The sequence below is a fragment of the Manacus vitellinus genome, unplaced genomic scaffold (genome assembly GCF_001715985.3).
Source record: "Manacus vitellinus isolate BGI_N305 unplaced genomic scaffold, ASM171598v3 scaffold_21_pilon, whole genome shotgun sequence".
Lineage (NCBI taxonomy): Eukaryota > Metazoa > Chordata > Aves > Passeriformes > Pipridae > Manacus > Manacus vitellinus.
This window is the reverse complement of record NW_021939546.1, coordinates 4,114,001-4,133,048: the sequence shown is the minus strand read 5'-3', so window position 1 is coordinate 4,133,048 and position 19,048 is coordinate 4,114,001. Positions and strand designations below refer to the sequence as shown.

Below are 19,048 nucleotides of genomic sequence, written 5' to 3'. Positions count from 1 at the left end.
CAGCAGAGCTGCAAGCTCCTCCTTGGGAGGAGCTTGACCAAAGCTGTCCTAGGGAGGAGAGCTGGGGGACAGTTGTAGTTTGATGTTGGTGGGGTCAGTGCTTGGTGCCGTTGTAAGACCAGGGCCTTCTGCAATGTCTGTGCTCATGGTCCTGAGGTCAGTGTGGCTCAAGACTTCAGACATTGGTTGGATTATTTTAATTGCAACTTTTCTCTTTACAAGCAAAGGGCTCGAGCAACCTGGGACAAGAGGGGGCTGTTCACAACAGCCCCTGTGCCCCAAAAGCAAGGGGTGATCTGCTTCCCCCATGCTTTGTCTCTGGGAGAAGCTCGGTGCCACTTCTGCTCCTCTGCTCAAACCCTGCAGCTGGTTTTGTGCTTCAAAATCCACTGCATGGGGACATGGGCAGCCAGAGACATCCATGCCCTAGTTAGGGAAGGATTTAGATTTTGTTGAAAATCTTGAGGAGATCAATAGAAGTGTTTAACGATCTCCTGGTGAAGGATGGCTGGAGCTACAGCAACTATTGACCGGGCTGGAGCACCAATAAAGGAATGAGAACTGGCAGCCCAGGCACCTCCTGCAGCTCTGCTTGGAGGTGTCACAGGAACAACTCGCTGTTAATCACAGTTTCCTACACATCCATTACCCTGAGCTGGGTGCAGGCACCTGGATGTGGTGGGTGACATCCAGCCTCCAGCAAGGCTTTAAGGAGTTTTATCTCGAGCTCTGGTCATGGCCAGGGTGGGGGGTGCCAGGGCTGATGTGTGGGATCATGCAGGACACAGCTTCTGGGGACACCAAGGAAAGTCTGTGCTCTGTGTTTTGCACAAACATCAGCAAATCTGGTCAGACTTAATGGTTTTACAGGTCTTTCCCAACCTTGAGGATGCTGTGATTCTATTAAACATCAGCCTGGGATGCACCCGTGGAATGCTGCAGTCAGTAGGGCAGGGTGGAGGTGGTGTCCTGGTGGAGGAGGGATGCATCTGGTGGTCCCAAAGTTCCCCTGTCCTCACATTGTGTGATGCTGCCTCTCCAGGGAAATCACACAGAAACATCTCTGCGTGTCCAGATTTGCAAACCTCTGTCTGCAGTAGGATGTCAAGTCTGCAAAATCCAGTAACTATGGATTTCATCCCTCCTCCCTGACATACCACTTTCCCGGATTCCAGATAGTTGATTAAGTTTAATTTTATTTGATTATTTTTGTTATTGATTCAATTCTTTTGAATCGATAGTCCAAGAAAGAAAATAAATATTTTTGCAAGATTAATATGAACTTGTTAAGCAAACTGGGAGTGAAGTCATCCACAGCTCCTTTTTTAGCTCTTTTATTCCCCATTCCATGTTGTGACAGAGCTATTCCTTCCGCTCAGCTAAGAATAGCCAAAGTCTCTCAGGAGCAGGCTCAGCCATGTGCTTCCTGGGGCTTCATAGGAAGAGTCAACTTTGCAGGAGTGTGTGAGAGGAAAACCACCCCAGCAAGTTAGCTTTGTGTCTTTACTGGTCAGGACTGTTTTTTGTCTGCTGTAGGAAATAGCTGGAATAAAACAGAATTCAGCTGCAGTTAGGGGAGGAATTAAATTGAATAAATGAATTAAATGCAGCTGCAGTTGGGCAATGGATTCAGCCTTAATTCAAAGCTTTCTGTACCTGATGTAGAGATCTGTTGTATCAATCTCGGTGGCTTTTAATACAGGAGAGCTTTTCCTTGTGTTCCCTTTTCTGTGCAGACTCCCTGGGAGCAGAGAGGGGCAGGGGAAGGCAGGTCGCTGTGCCTGGCTCAGATCCCCTTCCCCACGGGGCTGGGGCTGGGATTGGCTGCAGGCTCCAACCCCGTAGAAAGCAGTTGTTGTATCAAGGAACAGTCATGGATTCATGGCAAAGTCTGTAGCTGATGGCAGGGAAAGCAGTGACACAGAGGGCACAGATGGGACGCTTGTGCAACATCACAGTGTCACAGACTCATTATTGTTGGAAAAGCTCTCCCAGACTGTTGAGTCCAACCTGTGCCTGATCCCCACCTTCTCATCCAGCTCAGACCACTGAGTGCCACCTCCAGTCGTTCCTTGGACACCTCCAGGGATGGGGACTCCACCACCTCCCTGGGCAGCCCCTTCCAATGCCTGAACACCTTTTCCGTGGAAAAATGAGTCCTGAGACATGTCCCAGACATGGAGGTTACCTCTACACTTTGCCCCAGCCAGGAGCTGAGTCCCACTAACTCATGACATCCCAGGTGAGGTGTCCTGACCAAGCAAACCATCTTGGCCACCCTGTCCTTGTTGGCATCTGGAGCTCATACAGGGGTTTGGAACCCATTGAGCTGCTCACTATCACCATCACACCACACAACCCCAGACTGCCTTGATCAGAAAATTGTTCTTATTTATTCTTTTATTTGCATTCAATCTGCGTTTGCTGCACTAGGACGAGAAGTGGGCTCCTTGTCAGAGCTCCTTGTGAGGACTTCACCACAATCAGCAGTGTTTCCACCCCACACGTTCCAGAGAGATTGGAAAAGCAGCAATTTCATTACAGGAAATTCAACTCATTCTTGACACAGCCATTATATTGATTAGCTGAAATCATTTTGCATAAGTGTGGTGGCAGCAAATGGCAACTTACGCAAGAGAGGTTAAAATAACAGAATAGGCTTTTTACCACCACTATATTTTTGACTGAATTTACAAAGATGGCACCTTTGTGACCAAGCTACTTGGTGCCTGTGCTTATGGGATGCAACCATTTGGGAATTAATTAACCCTGAGTGCACAGCCAAGGGAAACAATAGGTAACGGCAGCTCCAAAACTGCTTTTACGCCTTCATGAGTATTTGTGAAGCAAAGAGGAGAAAAGTCATTAATACCTATTTTCTGCCAGCTTTTAGAGCTTAGAATTATCTCATTTAGCACTGAAGAAAAGATGAGCTCACAGTAAGAAACCTTGTCTCTAAACTTGCAAATTATTTGTAACCAAGGTGAATATTCCTGACGTTTTCTAAGGGCTCAGTGTGCAGGATGTGGTTCCAAAGACATGTTTCCCTTGAACTGTTTTTATTGTAACTTGTCCTGTCTCAGGTTTTTGTTCTTTTTTTTTTTTTTTTTTTTTTTTTTTTTTTTTTTAGAATATCAGGTTTTGTTTCAGGTCTTTTAATAATTGGTTTTATTCTTAATTCTTAATAATTGGTTTTATACCTTTGAATTGTCTTTTGCTTCTGGCCAATGATGCCAGTGCTGTTCTGCCTGCCTGGCTACGTGCTCAGATGTATCCAACTGTGCCACAAGTCCTGACATTCCTGTGCCCTTGGCTAACTCCAAATAGTTTTGGTGGATGCAGTTTTCATACTTGTGTGGCAACAGTTAGAGGGAAAAAATGTCAGCAATGGTGGGATCTCAGGTGAGACCCACCTGCAGTGCTGCCTCCAGCTCTGGGGTCCAACAGTAGAAGGATGTGGAGCTGCTGGAGCAAGTCCAGAGGAGGCCATGGAGATGCTCCCAGGGCTGGAGCCCCTCTGCTCTGGAGACAGGTTGGGAGAGCTGGGGGTGTTCACCTGGGGAAGAGAAAGCGCTGAGGAGAACTTAGAGCCCCTTTTTGCTGCTAATTTTTCCAGAAAGAAATATAATAAACCCAAAGCCGGCTGGTGTTGGTACAGTGGTAGTGCTGGTGGAGGAGGGCTGGGACTCAGTGTTGCTGAGTTAGCATCTGCCAGAGGAGGTTCAGGTTGTATATTAGGGACAGTTTCTTCACTGAAAGAGTGATTAAGCTTGGAAGGGGCTGCCCAGGGATGTGCTGGAGTCACCACCCCTGGGGGTGTTCAAAAAAACAACTAGATGTGGCACTTCGTGTTATGGTTTAGTGGGCATAGGGGTGTACAATCAAAGGCTGGACTTGACGATCTTGAAGATCTTTTCCAACCTCAATGATTCAATGATTCTCTGAAAGTAAACCATCCAAAGTGGGAAAGAAACCTGCAATGTGTTAATTGTTAATGAGCAGTTGGTCTGGAAAGCTCATGTTTTGGAAATGCTGTTTCCTTGTGTTAATCCTGACACAGCTGCTTGAAGGTTATCTGGGAAAGGGGATCAGTGATTTTCCTGAGCTCAGGCTTTGTAGTTCATCACTTCTTTAGAGCATGGTTATTGCAATTACCATTTACCTAATGAACTCTTCAAATTTAATTAGCATAATGAGGGCCAATTCTGTGAAGGAACATTCATCCTGCTGTAATAAAAGTTTAGCTGAAATTCTCCCATCCCCTGAAAATGCCTCCTGGGGATGCTCCCAGCAGGACTAAGGGCTCGTGCTGCATTGTTTTTTTCCTTCCCATCACCAGTGGTTTGCTGGGACAGTAGCCCAGGCCTAGGGGTGCTCCAGACAAGCAGTCCAGCCCATCTAAGCCCAGCCTTAAGCATCACATTGTATTGGTGTGGTCACTGGCATTGAAAATATGAATGAGTTTGAAACATAAATATCTATGTGGAGAGAGGCCTGTTCTGGTGACACAGTGGTTGTCTGAGGGCACATGTCCATCCCTGTTTGACAGTCATGGAGAGGGGATGGGTTCTGGTGCTGCTCTGAGTCAGTCTATGCTGGAGTCAAGCATGAAATGCAAAACTCTTACCTCCGTCCATGTCCTGACCACAGGATTCCTCTTCCATTCAGCCACCTGGAGAATTTACAGTAATTTGAGTTTTGAGTCCTTTCCTCCCCAAAGGGTGATATGATATCACAGAATCGTTGAGGTTGGAAAAGATCTCCAAGATGATCAAGTCCAACCTTCAACCAAGCACCCCCATACCCACTAAACCATATCACAAGGTGCCACGCCCAGTTGTTTTTTGAACACTTCCAGGAGTGGTGACTCCACCACATCCCCGTGCAGCCCCTTCCAGTGCTTAACCACGCTCTCAGTGAAGGAAATTTCCTAATATCCAACAAATATCTGCTCATAAAAATATGTCTTGGAGGTTCTGGCCAACATACAGACAGAGAAATTGAATGTATGACAAACATCCTTTACATCTGGTGTATAAGTATTTCCAGCTGGATTTGACACAAAAGATGTAAAAGCTGCTGGATGAGGGGTTGCTCAGCACGATCAGTGACAGCAACAAATCAGGTTTTCATGGAATCCCAGAATCCCAGACTAGTTTGGGTCGGGAGGGACTTCAAATCTCATTCCGCCCTCTGCCATGGGCAGGGACACCTTCCACTAGACCAGGTTGCTGGGCTTTTCCAGCAGGAGATTGGGATGCAGAGGCTGCCTCATTGCAGTCCTGCCCTGCTCCTCACAGCAGCTCTGGAGGACCCAAAATGGATTTACCAACTCTTTTTTTTCCCCAGAAGTCTCCCACAGCTGGAGGACAGTTGTGCTGGAGCAGGTGCCCAAGCACAACCACTTTCTGTGATCCTGCTTTAATAAGAAAAGCTGTTCTGCAGCCAGAGCCTCACGTCAAAGCACCACAATTCTGAATATTTTTCTTAAATGATTTTGACTTTTTAAATTCACTAATACAATACAAAGCAGGGGAACATATGTTGCAGCAAGACAAGCTGTGTTCCCGAGGGCCCCTGTCGGGGCTCGTTCCATGTGCGTTCTTCACAGTGCAGGAGCCTCCTTCTCCTTTGAATAATTCCTTGGAATTTGCTTCAGCTGTCACAAAGATGACACTGTTTGCTGAAAGAATCATTGATTTAAAAGAAATGTTGAGGGCCTGGCTTTGGCATCTCAGGGGAAATGTGTGAGATGATGCAGAGTCAGATCATACTCATTTACACCCAGGGAACAGTGATGCTTAATGGATGTGGGCCAGGGCTGTTTGTCCTCTCTCTTCCTAACTAGAGGGATGGCTGGAGTCTGTTTTAAAATTGGAATTAAATTTAAAAATTAGGCTTTAGTAGTCATAGCTTTCACATCTGCTGTTATTCAAGAAGTCAGTCCTGAGATGTTTTACTTCTTCTCATACTCTTTGCACAAGTGGCAAATTTATGTGAAACAAAGCAGAAAATGTGAGATTTCAGATTGGTTAATCCAGCATGAGGAGGGTAGTGGGTCCATGGGTGACACCTTCACAGCTGTTCCAGGAATTGGGAATGCATCAGCACCTTCCTCTCTTTCTAAGTCCTGCAGGATTCAGACATGCCCTGGAGGAATGTCATTGTCCTTGTCCTGAGGTGCTTCAGCCAGTGGTTTGTTAAAATGAGTTTTCTGTGCCCTCTCTGCATGGAATTAAAATAGAACAAGCCCTTTGTGCTGTCGGGTATAAACCAGAAGCTTGTAGCTTCCAAAACTGTTAGTAAAACTTAATATTCCAGGAATGTGGAAGATCTGTGGATGGAAATCAATATTTCATGATCTTCCCTCAGGGTACACATGTGCAGTGATGCTGTTCAGGGCAGGAGCCTGGTCCTGCTCCTGCCTCCTTCCCTCTGCTGTGTTCCCACCCTAGCACCAGGGCTCCCTCAGTGGATTTTGAGGAAAGCCTTCCCTCCCCCTTCTCTCTGTTCATCTTTCCTTAGATAATTTGGACATAAGAAAAATGAAACCCGCTTAAAAATAAAATATGGTGACAAGTGTGGCCAGAGCAGAGCGTGGAAAAAGAGATTGTCTCCACTCTGCACTAAATTAAATTCCTGGTGGAAGTGATTAGCAATACTGCTAACCATTTACTGAATTTCAATATACCAGGAGGCTCCAGAAGTCTTTCCTGAATAAATTAATGCCCAAGGGCTCATTCTCCTGTCTCTGAAAGGGTTTCACTCTGTCCTTCCCATGCAGTGCCATCCCTGTCTCACTGCCAGGCTCCTGTGGGACTCTGTCCCTTCTCCTTGGTGACCATAGGGTGTTTTTCCAGGGAGAAGAGCTCCTTTGTGCCAGCATGTGTGGTTTTCCCAAATTCTTCAGCATCCTGGGATGCTGCAACTCTGTGTGGATTGAGAGGAAACATCCAGATCTCCTTGGAGTTGCATATCTTGGTCTATGTGGTCCCAGCACAGGAGCTGCTACTGCTCATCTTCATGGGGTTGATACATATGTGTGGAAATAAAAGTGAAACAGAAGAGCTGAAGTGTTAAAACTGAAATTAGTGAGATGCTGACACCAGCTGCAGCCCACAGGTATCAGCCTTTTTTAGCCCAGAGATGCTAGAAGCTGCAATCTCTGTATTTAAACACACAGGAAGAACATTTAAGGCTTTTTTTCAGCGTAGGTAACACTTCATTCCACCCTCTTCATCTCTCTGTTTTGACTGATATGAATCTATTTGTGTTTATTGATATAAAAGGAGAAGGTAGATTGCTTTTGGGCCAGCTCAGGTCTCTCAGCAGAGCTGCCTGAGGTCGTGCCTGTGCTTGGGAGAATCCCACCTCCAGCCCCTGCCAGCACTTCCAGTTTCTGTGGAAACAGCATGTCTTCAAGGCTTCCTCTTCAGTATGCAAAAAAAGTTATTAATAACAGCGGAATTTCTTCCATGTAAATCTTCATTTGAGGTTTGGAGTTAAACTGGCCACATGTTTTGCTTGCCCTGAATCCAAGCTGGTGTCAGTGTTGGATGAAGTTGGTGATGAGGAGCTGGGATCCAGGAGCAGCTCCTGGGCTCTGCAACCGGGCCATGGGGATCTACCCTTGCTCTGATTCCTGATATTAGGAATGGCATCAGTGGATCACCTGGCCCGTGCAGGTCTGCTGCTCTTCATGGGGATACTTGTGGGGTTTTGGGCTTCTACTTTGTGTACTGCCTGCAGAGGCCAGTGCTGCCTGTGCCAACCTTGGGATCGATCCTGCTCTCCCTGGTCCCAGGTTTGAACCAATATTACAGAAAAGCAATAAAAGTAGTTTATCCATCCCAATACCCCTTTACTGTGCTGGCTGAATACAACCAGAAAAGCTGCATTTTATTCTGTGATCTGATTTTTCTGTGATTTATGGGCAACTTTGCTTTGCCCAGCATGTGTGGAGGGGGAGTTCTTTGCAGCCCCTAGGGTGTATTTGCTGTTAACTTCACTGCTCTCATTTTAAGGAGAAAATTCATCTCTGGAGTGAGGAATTCCTTCAGGCAGGGGCCAGCTGGAAAGGACATCCATGGGAATACACCCGATGACATGTTTGAGCTGGGCTGGAGCATCTCCCAGCTCTGCACAGCCACTCCACCAGGGTGAAGATATTTATTGGTCCTTGAGGACAAACTCTGAGAAGCTTCACTGCTCAAGCAGGGTGATGCTGACGGTGTGTTTGGGCATGGGGAGGAGGAGGATGGAGCTGCCCCTGTGAGCATAACCGGGAGCTGCCACTGCCCAGCTGGGAAATGGGCTGAATTAAGTTATGGAGGAAGGGAGGGAGGTTTTTTTTTCCTGAGCAGGTTTTTTTTTTCCTTTAAGGTTCCCTTAGTGTTTCCCTGCAGTGGTGACGCAGAGGTGCCTGCCCCTTTTTCCCCCCCCGGATCTGCTCCTTTACTCTTGCTCTCAGGGCTGCAAAACACCCAGGAGATTAAGTGACCTTAAATACACCCTGTACATAGGTGGGTTCAGGCTGGACTTGGGTTCTTGTCCATGGGATGCTCAGCTTCCAGTAAGAATTCCAGATTTTAGAGATGATGCTGGTTTTTGCATCCACAGCAGGATGAGGTTTTCCATCAGTTTGTTCAGTTTAGGTCATCACTGAATTTGGAGGTATCTCAATGTAATTTTTACAAATAATGTCATTTTTAGGATGACTCTATAATGGCTTAAACTTGTATGGATTAATCCAATGGATTTCAAGTGAAACCCACATAATTTATTTTCTGCTCAATGAAGTGAAAAAGTCTTATTGCAAATTAGTAACGAATCTATTTATTCTGCTTTGGAGGTTGCTAGAAAGAAGCAGCTGCAGTAGAAGGGGAAAGCAGGGCAGATTTTAGGTTATCAAGCAGAACTCCCAGGCTATCTGGGGCAGCCAGTGGGGAGCTGTGAGTTCCAGCCCCAGCAGGATCCATGTGGGAGCAAAGAATGGACAAAAAGCATTTCAGTGGTGTTTTGTGCTGGGAACCACCAGCTCCAACAGCACTGGGACTTCTCTGTCCTGGCATAAAGCAAAAGAAACCCACTCTGAGGGATGTTTATAAATACAGATATAATTATGGTACATTACATATGCAAGAAATACATGGAAATGGAGTGAGTCTGTGCCTTATCCACCAGCCCAGGGAGTTGGAAAACCCGTGTACATCAATAAATGAGTGTTATCTCTGATACTCCAAATATATCCCCTAACATCAAATGCTCCTTTAAACCCTCCTCGACAGCACAGCCACAGGTGCTTCTGGTGCCCCCAGTGTTCCTGTGCACTTTGGGCTCCCTTTTGGCCACAGGGACCCATCACACATGGCCCTGGGGACCCATCCTGTGCACTGTTTCACCCTGAATGTTCAGGATTTCTCTCAGGACGAAGGGCTGAGGAGGAGCCATGGGTGGGGTGGGTGTCCAGGAGGACAATTCCCAGCTCCATCCCAACAGGGAGTATCTGTGGAGCCTTGATGGCTTAACTGGAAAAGCCTCTGTGGCACAGTGAGAAAAACAGCCCAGACACCCCAAAAAATGCAGTGCACGGGTTTGTCTGTGCTGCTGATGCAAGGTCAGACAAGGCTGGGAATATTCTCCACCTTGCTCCAGGCATCCCACACCAGGACACTGCCTCCCACAGCAGAGGTGATTCATTTTGAAGTGAAAATAACTTAAATTCTATTGTCCCAGCCTTACAGCTTGAAAAATCTACTTTGAAATGCAATAGGTGTAGTCTTGTCTTTTTTCTTTTTAAGAAAAATATTGTTTGATAGCTCAAAGTTCATGTATTCTACTGTTAAAAAATCTGTTTAAAATAAGGAGTAGACCTGGCTGCTGCACAGCAGTGGCCTTTAGAAGGTGCCAAATTTGCTGAGGAGAGAAAGACAGCATTATTTACCCCCTGAAATTATATACTGGCTTTTTGGGACACTGATATATCCAGATTACAGGAGAGAGGCTGAAGTCTGTCTATATAAATGTCATCCAAAGGCTGCTTAATGGAATTAGCAGGAGTAAGGCAGTGGAACTCCACTGAAGTCAATTGATTTGCTCCCATTTAATTGGGGAATTTGTCATCAAACTCTTAATTTGCTTGATGAGGGATGGAAAGATGCCATATATTCTGTATGCTAAAACAGTTCCCATGTTGGTCTTTCATCCTTAATAAAACTCAAACAAGGAATTGTGTGCAGCCTGAAAATAGCAAAGATAGTTAATAAGTATTATTAATTAGAAGCTATTATTAAGAAGATAGTTAATAATTATTAATTGGTGATGAAGTTTGGTTCTGATGGAGGCTGGAGAACTCAGGGAAACCAGGGGTCATTCATTCCTTCTGCTTGCTTGGGTTTCTTCCTTTGTTTATTTGGATTTTTACTTTTACTCTTGTAAACAACAGTATTGTGAACAAACTGGAGAGCCAATTTAGTGCCTTAATGCTGAGGTTGCTCTTTCTTATTGCAGATTCAGTTCTGAAGAATGGAGGGATCAGCAACATGGATGTCAAGCTGAGGTGGTGGAGGGGCCATATGAACACCTGTGGAAAGCAGCAGGTGTGAGAGACTTTCTGATGTTTCATGTAAAAAGCACCTTTTACTGGTACAGCCAGGGAAGAAAATGGAGTTTGAGACAGAGAGGCCGAGGGATAACACAGCTGGAGGATCTGAGGAGCTTTCCCCATCACAACATCGGTTGTGGGAGAACAATGATGACCTGTGATGAGCCCTGTGACCTCCATGAACCTCACACTGCTGAGACCACCCAAACACTCCCAGTGAAGAGGTTCTTTGGGACAGAAAAAATCAGGGCAAAAAAATGGAGACATAATTAAAAATTAGGAGCTGGTCTTCAGAAAAGAAGATTAAGGTATTAGACTGAGGCAAAAGCTGCAGAGGCTACATGACAGCACTTAATTTTCCTCCCCAGGACAGACAGAATGCCTGAGTTCTGGCCATTTGGTGATAGTTTGGAGGTTGCTGTGTGGGTACAAAGCGTTGCCCACTTCCCCCTGCTCAGCTTGCTACCGTCATTCCTCAGTAATGACATTCCATCAACTAGGACAGAATAAATGTGTGCTTTTTTTTTTTTTTTTAGCATCAATATTCCCATGGGGTTAAATTGGCAGTTCCCTTATTTTGTAGCATGAACATGGATGTCTCCAAGCCTGCCTTGTCACCTTTCCCCTTGGCTGGCTAATAAGAGACTTATTGGTCATTCTTTAGAAAAATGGAGTGAAGGAACATTGTCTTTCTACGGAAAGCTGGAATTTGACCTGGTGGGTTGTGAGAAGAAGACTCTGCTTAGCAAATATATGTGAGACATCCAATGGATGGGCTGAGCCTGGAAGCCACAGTGCTTCTCCAGGCTGGATGCTGAAGGTCTCCATCCAGGAGGGACTCGAGCAGCCTCTCACCTCCCAAAAATCTCGACTGCTGAGCAGCTGCTGGTGAGTCATTGCTCTTAGTAGATCTCTGCAGTAGTTTTTGAGTGGTTTGAATTCTTTATAGTAAGAAACAACAGAAACTCAGAATTCTGGTTTGTGGAGTTGTTTCTCAATGGGTTTTGAGTACCAGAGTGGGCTTTGCAGGGCAGCACTGGAGGACCATGTTTGTCCCAGGTAGCTGCTGCACACATTTGTTGTTTCATCAGTGAAGAAGGCATTTATTTTGAGCTGCCAGCCATGGAAACTCCTCTTACTTCCTGGAAGAGGCTGGTGTGACTCATGCACCATGACAGGTGCTGTCTCATTCCTGCCTTTCCATCTCCCCACCCCCAGCTCTGCTGGGGCTCTGCTGGCTGGGTAGCTGGGGACAGCACATGGGGCCCCTTGGAAAGGTGTGAACCACAACAGCTTTCCAGCAGCCCCAAAACCAGTGTCAAGCACCGTGTCCTCACACCGTGCACCAGGCAGTGATGTGGCTGAATGTTGGTTGATGATTGGACTTGATGATCTTAAAGGTCTTTTCCAACCTTAATGATTCTGTGATTCCCTGATTCTGTGTGTTCGGTGCAAAGCTATCACTTGTGCATTGTTTTTTCACCTGCACTATAAGATACCAAGGCTGCACAGTCAGGTGTGATGACATCAGCAAGGGGAGCTGGATGGTTCTTGGGAGAACTCCTGGTGACCCCAACACTACTGGAAGTGCCAGCAGCTTATTTGCTGTTTCTGCTCAGCAGGCCAAGAGCAGAAAGTGGCAAGAAACTTGTACTACTTTATCTTCTTTCTTTGTGTTCCTACTACTGAGATAAAAACTGGCACTCTGAGCATCTTCTGTTGTGTTTAGATACTCTGTTAGGTGGAATCGAGTCCTCTGCTAATGGGTTGTGTTCTAAATTGTCTTAGAGGTTACTCACCACAAACCAGTTCTAATAAGCAAACTGTGGCTTTGTTTGGTTTCGTTTGTTTATGGAATTGGGAAGAGGGTATGATTTAGGCATCAGATGAGGAGCAGCTGAGGAAGCTGGGTGGGCTCAGCCTGGAGAAAAGGAGGCTCAGGGGGACCTTCTCCCTCTCTGCAACTCCCTGACAGGAGGGTGGAGCCAGGTGGGAGTCAGGCTCTGCTCCAAGGGAACAAGGGATAGGATGAAAGGAAACAGCCTCAAGTTGTGCCAGGGGAGGTACAGGTTGAATACTGGGAAAATTTCTTCTTGGAAAGGGCCATCCAGCCTTGGCACAGCTGCCCAGGGCAGTGTTGGAGTCCCCGTCCCTGGAAGGATTTCAAAGGCATGTGGATGTGGCACTTGGGGACATGTATCAGTGGTAGCATTGGCAGTGCTGGGGAATGGTTGGAATCAATCTTTGAGCTGTTTCCCTCCGATTTTGGATGGTTTCTGAAAGCAGAGATCTGTGATTTGGTGACCAACAGTACTAAAGGGCAATAACAACTTTGGTTTGCAGCATCTGCCATTTCTCACTTGTTGAAACCTCTGCTTTTCACCAAATTATCTACAAAGGTTTCCAGGCAGGTTTTCAGCTAGTGTGAATTGCTGCAACTTCTCTGAAGTCTGTGGAGGTTTATGATCCTGTGTCAGCCAATAATTTGGCCCCTACTTGTCAAAAAAAAAGTCAAGGTTTATGTCCATGATGGGGGAAAGTTATTAGTGAGTGAAAATTGCTTCCTTTGCTTTCTCTGCTTCTCCTTGTGACAGTAAATAACAGGAGAGCACTCGCAGAGCCGTGAGAGCAGGAGCTGATAAAAGCAGAAAATAAACAGCCAAAAATACAGCTGCGAGAAGGGAGAACCAGGGGGATCAATATTTGACCTCCCACTGTCAGGGCACATGGCCCTGTGTTCTGAGGCTCGAGGGGCTCAGAGGTGGGACTGACTCCTCGGGAAAGAGTGTAATGGAAAAGGTCTAATGCTAAGGGAAGCACATCACCAGTGAATCCCCAAGATTTAGAGTTCTCCAGCCTTCTCTATGTCCAGGGGCATGTGTGTATGTTTCCAGGTATCTCCCCAGCCAAGATCTGGGTGTGTCTGTGCAGGATTATAGTCTCAAAGTGTGTAGGAGAGGCTGAGTCTGCACTGGGGCACTGGGGCCAGAGATTTAACCCTGGCAGTTCTGTCTGAATGTGAGAAAAAAGTTCTTTACTGTGAGGGTGGTAGAGCATTGGAACAGGCTGTAGAGAGAGGGTGTGGAGAATCCTTCTCTAGAGACATTCAAAACCCACTTGGACATGATCCTGTGCAACCTGCTCTGGGTGACCCTGCAACCTGCTCTGGGTGACCCTGCAACCTGCTCTGGGTGACCCTGCAACCTGCTCTGGGTGACCCTGCTTGAGCAGGGGGTTGGACTGGATGATCTCTCTCAACCTCTTAAACTGGCTGGAGGCAGGTTTAGATTAGATACTGGAAAGGAATTGTTCCCTGTGAGGGTGGGGAGGCCCTGGCACAGGTTGCCCAGAGAAGCTGTGGCTGCCCTGTCCCTGGAAGTGTTCAAAGCCAGGTTGGACAGGGCTTGGAACAACCTGGGATAGTGGAAGGTGTCCCCGCCCATGGCAGGGAGTGAGTGGAATGAGATGGGCTTTAAGGTCCCTTCCAACCTAAACTATTCCATGATTCTATACCTAAAGCTGTGATTCTACTGGAAACCAAGAAAAACCTCTCCAGGTAGGTCTGATATAGTCAAAATGGATTGTTCCCAGGAAGCATCAGGACAAAGAGCAGTGGTGTGGAAGGTGCCCTGACACCATGCCACCGTCCCACCAGGCTCCAGATTTGGCTCCAGGGACCAATCCAAGTGCTGTTCTTCACAATTCCTGAGCTGAGGGGGAGCCAGAGTCAGCTCTCACTGAAGGAGAGGAAAGGCTCTGTCTGACGTCAGTGAGAATTAAATTGAATCCCTGGAAAGGCTCCAGCATGAAAGGGAGGGAATGTTTCACAACCAATAATCTACGCGTGAAATGTGGTTTCTTCTCCTACTCAAGGCTTGCCTGTGAGATGGGAGAGATGACTTCAGCTGTGTTGTTGTTTGAGTTTGTTCAATTAAGCTGAGTGAGGCTTTGCAGCTCAGGTTTATTTTATGGAGTTTATGTATCTGATAGTTAATTCCCAGAGAGCCTCTCCTGCTTTGGTGAGGGATGAATTAGCTCAACTGTGCCACGCTGCTGATCTTTGTGCTCTGATTGAATGAGCGTAATACTGGCAGGGCTTGACCCAAATCTCTTCTTCATCTCTTGCTTTGGGATTAAGCCCATGATGGAGAAGAGGCTTGAAGAAATTCTTGTTATAGATGCTTAAGTCGCTCAAGAAAAGGATGAGACAAAAACAACTGGGAGGTTTCAGTAAACACTGAGCTTTTTTTGCATCACTTCAGAGTAATGTGAAGCATTTGAAGTTTCTTTGGGATGAGGGTGCTGTGACAGGTCCTGTAAAAATAGAGAAAGGGTCTTCCAGGGGTCTGGGGGGAGAGGATGTCCAGCCCTTCCTTAACTCAAGCATCCTCTCATAAAAGAAAGAAAAACAACCAACAAGAACCTCCAGAATTTAAAGCCAGCCTTGCACCTATGCTACAGTCTCATTAATTTGGGTAGGTAATAAGCAAAGGGTCTAATTCTGTTGAGGCAGCTCAGCATCCTCAAACCAGGGCATGTGACACCCCCAAGGAACGATGAGTTGGTTTAAGCAGGCCACAAATAATTAGAGTTGGGAGACTTGAAATGACTTTAAAGAAATTATAATTATTCTTTATAAATTTTAATAAATGTTTTCTTTTTTAAAAAAGAGAGAAAACTCACTTGTAGTGATAAAAAATTGCTTGTTTAGGGAGCAGCCTCATTGCAAAAGGGCAGGGGAGAAGGAGGGAGCTTGGACTACTCGTGGTGACTCTCACCCTGAGCAGGGGCACCTACTGCTCCAACCAGGGCCATTGCAGTTGGTTTCATCTTCCCATCCTCAAAGTTCGGAGTTGTTGCTTGTTTAAATTGATGAGTTTAAATGTTAAGTGATGAATTTAACTCCAAAGTACTTTTTCTAAGCAGGTCCACTAAATTAAAAACTAAAACTGCCTTTTTCCCATTAATGAATGGATGGAGAACAGTGTTTCAGTGATAGGAGTCACTGTTACAGAAATCTAAGGGTAGATGCAGCTCCCTGTCTACTCCAGTTGTTTAGGAACAGTTCTTGGCAACTTTAGAGCAAAGTTACTCCAGTGGAGAGGAAAGAAAGAGCTCAACCCTTCACATAACCCAGGCGTGTGAAGTGAACCCTGAAAAAGTGAATTTCAGTCCTTTTTTAGCCTTAACAAAGTTCACTGGTAAAACAGTGAAAGTCAACAAAGCAGAAACAGAGTGGAGATTTCATGGGTTTTTAAAGGTGGGAGAGGTTTCTGGGAGCTTTTCCTTCTTTTCCTTGTTCTGGGAGCTTTTACCAGCCCCTCCCAGTACTGGTAACTGGAGACTTACTGCCTGACCCCAGCAAAGGCTGGCTGGAAGTAGGAGTTCCCAGTCTCGGGGTGCAGGGCATGGTAGAACAGGGAGGATCTCTCCTGCCTTTCCAAATGCAGCATTCAGTGCTTAAAGCAGGATTACTTGATTTTTGTTTCTTGTTTTAATCCTGAAGTGCATGATTTACCCTTAAAGGCATCCGAGTTCTCCCACCCTTGTGTTGATGCATCCTGCCCGTGTTCAGCCATCCACAAGCACTGCTGGCTGTGGAGACCATAAATCCCAGTGCTGGGTGAAAAGGGAGCCAAGACCTGAGCTCTTGGAGGAGCTCCTTTAGTGATCCCTCTGCCGCCACCATGACAGCCCTGGGTGAACAGTGGTGACTGTGGGGCTTGGTTACATGTCATGATCTGTCCATTCTCTGCTCCAGCCTTGGGCCTTTCCAGGCACTTCAGGGACTGAGTGTTCATACACCTTTATTTTTAGTGTGGAAGCTGATGTGATATCTCACGATGGGGGCTGTTTATGCTGAGAGCTACAGATGGGGCAGCAATCACTGGTGCTTCAGGAGGGACTTCTCAATCCTGCCCCTGCAAATTGCCTCCTTATGCTTAGCTCTGACTCTTCAAAGTACTTTCTCTTTCCCTTTTGTCAGGGAAATAAGTGTAATCACCAAGGTGCTATTCTAAACTGTGCTGCTCCTTTTACGTAACCTCTTGCATCAATTAACATTCATCCAGCAGGCAAAGGTGTGGTGGGGAGAATAACAGAGTTTTTATAATCAGTCCTCTGGGAAAAAGATATCATAATTCCGGCATGTGAATGCTGTTTTATCCATTGAAAAATATTCCCTTGTTCCCTCATCAAGAGCAGAGTGAAAAGAGAAGAAGCATGGTCAGATTACAGTTGTTTCTAATTCAAATGCAAAGACTCTTCACAGCACTGAGGGTTTTGAACAGAAAGTGGCTTTACCAGCCAGAGGACCTTCTTGTCTCCAGGGAATTTATCCCTTAGGTTTGGAATAGCTGGTGTTTCAGTGGCAGATTTAAAAACTCTCCACTGACAACATCTGTGGGTCCCTGAGAAGTGATTCCCAGAAAAAAGAGAGTTTCATTAGGACATGCACATTTTTATGCTGAGTTACCAGTTTTGGTCCATCCTGAAATGAATAAGGAGTCGATGTTTGGGACAGTGCTTATAATTATACACCACTAAAAATTCTGCTGGAGTGGGAATGGACAGGAATAGGCATCTGGACAGGAATAAACAGCACTGTACAAACCCACTGCTGATGCTCTCCATCTGACACAGGACTTGTCCTGTAAATGCCTCACATCTCAGGAAAAGGCAATTTGGAGGAGATGTTGTGCAGTCTGGAAAGGACCAGACCTGCTGGGACCCTCCCTGCAGTCTCTGAGTCCTGGTGGATCACTGTGCAAGAAATAACAGGAGGTGGAGGAAAAGCCTCCAGTGGAAGGAGGCAGGAGCAGGAATAGGAGGGAAAATCCTGGTAGGTGCTGAAGCAGTGGGTCTCCAGGGTCAGCAGGAAGCCAAGGGTAGCTGTGTAAGGACACTGGTGGAATCCACACTGGATGGAGCTGTCACATCCATTGGATGTGAGACCTGGGGGCACCTGGTCCTGGGGCTCCTGGGGCTGGAACAGAAACAACCTGAAGGACAAAGTGGCTCCCACTGTTATTTTTTCGATCTGGGTTTTTGTCTGCAAATTCAAAGTAAAAAAGGGAAAGATTCCTATCAGAGAGTGTTTCCTGGTAGTTTTTAAAATGCTAATGTTTGTTGAAGGTTCAATATTTCACAGAAATTAAAGAAAATACATCTTGTTCCTGAAGTGCTCTGTAGCATCCTAAGGTGGGAAGCAGGGAAAAATATTGCCTAGTAAGTGATAATATATCAAGGTTTCTCTGCTCATTATCAGCATAAGAGACATAATATACATAAAATGTAGGTCAGAGCATCCCATTTAACATCATATTTTTCCTTGGTGTGAGAGGCAACTGCAAAACAACACATGCTCTGATAAATTCCAATGGTAGAAAGTCTCCTATCTTTGACATAAGCAAATGTGCTTCCTTTCTGCATGGATGCCTTTTGTAACTTGTCAGCTCCTCCTGCTCCCTACCTGACTCCTGCAGCTGCAGGGAGGGTGTGTGGGGGGGTGAAATGTCCCATTTGAAGAGTTTGGCCACTGGAGAGTGGAGGAGCTGAGGGAACCAAGGGGCATCTCTGGTAGCATGTGGGCAGGAGGAAGTGTCAGCCTTGGTGAGGGCAGAGCAGGCAGGAGGAACAGGGACAGGAGACAGGAGTGTCCTCCCTGTGCTGGTGTGTGGGACAGAGCAGAGTGATCACAGAGTCATCATGGGATCACAGAACAACTTGAGTTGGGAGGGACATTAAAGCTTATCCACTTCCACCCCCTGCCATGGGCAGGGACACCTTCCACTATCCCAGGTTGCTCCAAGCCCCATCCAACCTGGCCTTGGACATTTCCAGGGATGGGGCAGCCACAGCTTCTCTGGGCAACTTGTGCCAGGGCCTCACCACTCTCACAGCCAAGAATTCCTTCCCAATATCCCATCTGACCCTGCCCTCTGGCAGTGGGAAGCCAATCCCCTTGTTCTGTCCCTGCAGACCCTTGTCCCAAGTCCCTGTCCAGCAATCTTGGAGCCTCTTTAGGCACTGGAAGGGGCTCTAAGCTCTCCCTGGAGCCTTCTCTTCTTCAGGTGAACACTCCCAGCTCTCCCAGCCTGTCTCCAGAGCAGAGGGGCTCCAGCCCTGGAAACATCTCCGTGGCCTCCTCTGGACTCACTCCAGCAGCTCCACATCTTTCTGATGTTGTTCCCCAGAGTTTGAGGCAGCACTGCAGGTGGGGTGTCACCTGAGTGGGGCAGAGGGGCAGAATTCCCCCTCACCTGCTGTGGAGTCAGCCCAGAACACGGGGGGTTCACCCACCAACACCCCAAGTCCTTTTCCCCAGGACTGTTCCCCATCCATTTCCTGCCCAGCCTGTGTTCGTGCTGGGACTGCCCCAGTCTATGTGCAGAACCTGCACTTGGCCCTGTTGAACTTAGGAGGTTCACATGAACTCACTTCTGC

The 19,048-nt window shown here is 46.6% G+C and overlaps 1 protein-coding gene across 1 annotated transcript in view; it reads left to right on the top strand.

Moving 5' to 3' along the window:
• Nucleotides 1-11,355: 11,355 nt before the first annotated feature.
• The window catches only part of LRRC7 (leucine rich repeat containing 7), a 150,639-nt gene continuing 142,946 nt past the window's right edge, over nt 11,356-19,048 (top strand). The window contains exon 1 of the transcript XR_003915791.1: nt 11,356-11,491. The gene's annotated coding sequence lies outside the window, so the exon portion shown is untranslated. The remainder of the gene's footprint in view (nt 11,492-19,048) is intronic.